The sequence below is a fragment of the Fragaria vesca genome, linkage group LG3 (assembly GCF_000184155.1).
Source record: "Fragaria vesca subsp. vesca linkage group LG3, FraVesHawaii_1.0, whole genome shotgun sequence".
NCBI lineage: Eukaryota > Viridiplantae > Streptophyta > Magnoliopsida > Rosales > Rosaceae > Fragaria > Fragaria vesca.
Window position 1 is genome coordinate 24,447,583 of NC_020493.1, and position 3,389 is coordinate 24,450,971.

Genomic DNA, 3,389 nt, shown 5'->3' on the forward strand with positions numbered 1-3,389 from the left:
TTTCAAAAACTTAGCATGTCAATGCTCTTTAACATGTCTTCAAATGTGGCATTAGACAATGATTAACTAAATCATGCCATATTGTCCTCAAATGATCTTTTACACTTAGATCTTGAGGAGAAGGTCGCTTGTGAACTCAAAACATAAGTTCGTGCAGGAAATCAGATTTCCGCGCAGCATGACCTTCAATTACTAGAACAGTCGTAACTTCCTCTAGGAAATACATATGAACGAACCGTAAACGGTTTTGGAAACTAGACTCATTTAGCTTTCCAACCGTATATTACACACATTCTGGTTCATCAGGAGCTGTTCACAAAGTCCCGTAGAGACCAAGAGATAGCAAGAGAATTATCATCTTATTCATTGATAGGAGCCCTTTATATAGGGAATTACACAATACCAATATGGTAAGGATATGAATACATATATCTAGTCTAACTACATATCCTATTGGCATAAAGCCAAGGCACACATAGAGAATATCCTAGAACACTTGATATATATTTTCTTAATTTCTAACCCTTTTCCTTTTTCTTGTATTAAATAAGTTTGATAAAAAAAGTAATCAACTGCTCAGTACTATTTGCTCTAGTGACATCAGTCTCCCATCTGTAAGTTGGAGGTCGTGAGTTAGACCTGATGTAGCATATTAGTTTTTTGTTTGATAAAAATAAAAAAAAGAGTAATTAACTATTCATGAAATGAATCAATACTACAGTAAACATTTTTCGGAGAAATGGAGAGCATATGGAAGTTTGCCTAAAAGATGTGGTTCGGTTGAACTTTAGGCAAAATGTCAAAGGCATATTTTGTTCAAAAAACTTTGATCTCTCGTAGAACTTCATGTCTATTGACTCTGTGTTATCTGTAACTCAGTTGGCGTTCGATGTTTAGAATATTATCTTTACAAAATTGGCTTGTGAGGAAACAATCGATACCCCAAAGGTTAGAGCTCATATACTAGAGCGGTTTTGTCAATCAGTTCACGAAACATGATCAATTTTAAATCGATAGTTCATGAAGTAAAAATTTAATTGAAATTCTTGATTGAAAGTGTACTTGTGCTCAAATAATTGGTTAAATAAATAAGATATTACTCCTTTTCTTGGAATCTGGCAGTTGATATTATAAGTGAAATTTTCTTTCCTCTGAAAGCTTAGGGTTGTAGCAATATATATTGGACCTTAGAAAATGGTAGCTTGTAGCGAGGATTTTGCTGTCCAACTTTTGTTGACAATTGATTCATCTCGTGGGTTAGCTTAGCTTGTGTGTATGAGAGTTTAATCTCAAAGTGCTTTCCATGCCAGGAGGCACTTGCACATCCTTCGTGACGCTTACTTGTGCAGTTGTGCTCACTGCAGTGTATCTGGTTTTCAGGCCATTCATGACAGCATGCATCAATAACAGACATTAGATAAAGAAAATTTCGTGTGAGTTGTCAATTAGTTTTTTTTTTTTTGATAGGACACAAAGTATCAAACTCAAAGGTGTTAATCCATGTCAATTAGCGTTAGCCGGATTCAAATCTGATAAGGGGTACCACACCTTGATTTTTACTAACTCGAACATCTATGATGATTAATTGTCAATTAATTTAGAGGGTTATCATTGAAATGTAGGTTGTTGATTAACTACGATTTAGAACGGTTCTTGAAGTATTTATGTTGTTGACGAGAATTTAAACTCAAGAGTTTCTTGAAGTATGTTAGTTAGGTACAACTACGAGAAGAGAGGGTTTATGTCTTCACAAACAAATATTGGTGAATAAAACTTCAGACCATGCACAAGAAGTGGATTTCGGGTATTGAAAATAAACCGAGATAATTTGAGATGTTTCTTGTCCTTGTCCACCTTGGTGATATCAAGGTAAAGTGGAAGTCTTTGCTTTGATATTATCCACTTGGATGATCAAGACTAAAGTCAGTTTTTCATAGCCTGGCCAGGGGTCCAGGACTAACAGTAATTTCATAGCTTAATAATGTTATTCCTTGATAAACTTTGCCGAATAAAAGGAAAAATCAGTGCTTGCCAAATATTGACGAACTGAGTAGCAAGTGCAGGTAAATATTGATGAATCAAAACAAATATTGGTTGTCTCAGTTTCAATTGTTTGTATGCGGATTCTTGTTCAACTTTGGCTTCATTCTGAATCTTTCAAGATTCTTGTGCAACAGAGGGGACTCAGAAGTCCCAAGAGTCACAGCTAGATAGCTACTTACGCAGATTCTAAAAGAATGAACAAATTAATTAAGGTTGCTTAAAATAATAATAATAATATGCATCTGGGCCAACACATAATCTGAGAGTTCAATGAGGTTCTGAGATCTATATATTCAAAAACGTCGTTACAAAGTTTGAAATAATGAAATTGCATTCCGGATCGCTAAGTTTCTAGCTTTTTTTTTTTTTTGAGAATGATTAATTCATTAAAGGCAATGCCCAGCAAAGAGCCCAGTAAAGCAGGCACCAGCAAAATACAAATAGATCAGATAGGACACTTCCACTAAAACCTGGGGAGATAGCAAACGGTAGTGCCTAATAACAGAAAGAAATCATCTAATTCGCTGCATAACTAATCAGTCGTCGGCGGGGGACAGGGCAAGCCATCATTGCGCAGTACAGAAACCATGGAAAGAGGTGGCTCTTCAGCCCATCGCAGAGGATCCTCAGTCCGCCTGGCAAGCATAGCTGCATGGTGAGCAGCTTGATTTGTCGATCTTGGTGTCCAGTTCCAAGTACATCGATCAAACATCAGACTTCGTCTTCTTATTGTCTCCAATGCTGGGTAAGTCCTCCAGCTTCTCACAGATGAATTCAAAAGTTCTGAGATTAATTGTTTGGAATCTGATTCAACAATAATCTGTTTCAGGTTCAAAGAAATTGCTAGCTCCACTCCTCTAAGGATGGCCTCGGCTTCGGCGCCTTCAACGGAAGGGATGACTGCAGCTTCAGCCAAACCTCCGATTACCCTTCCGCTGTTTCTAGCTAGTTATACTAAACAAATTGATATGTGAATGAGTGTGTATTAGATAGTCTCAATCGTACAAAGCTATGCTATAATATACAAGTTCTAGAAGCTATTCTAGGTAAGGAATAAATACAAATAAACCAGATCCTACATTCACTCCTATAATCACAATAGTGATTATCTATCTATCAATCACGCCAGCAACGAATCAGGAATATATCAGCAACATATTTTCTTCCTTTAACACTCCCCCTCAAGTTGGAGTGTGTATGTCAATAACACCCAACTTGCTAAGATGCATGTGAAAAATTGGTGCTCGCAAGGGCTTTGTGAATAAATCTGCAATCTGTTCTCCAGTTTGCACATATGCTGGTTTGATTTCACCTTTTTGAATCCTCTCACGAACTGTATGACAATC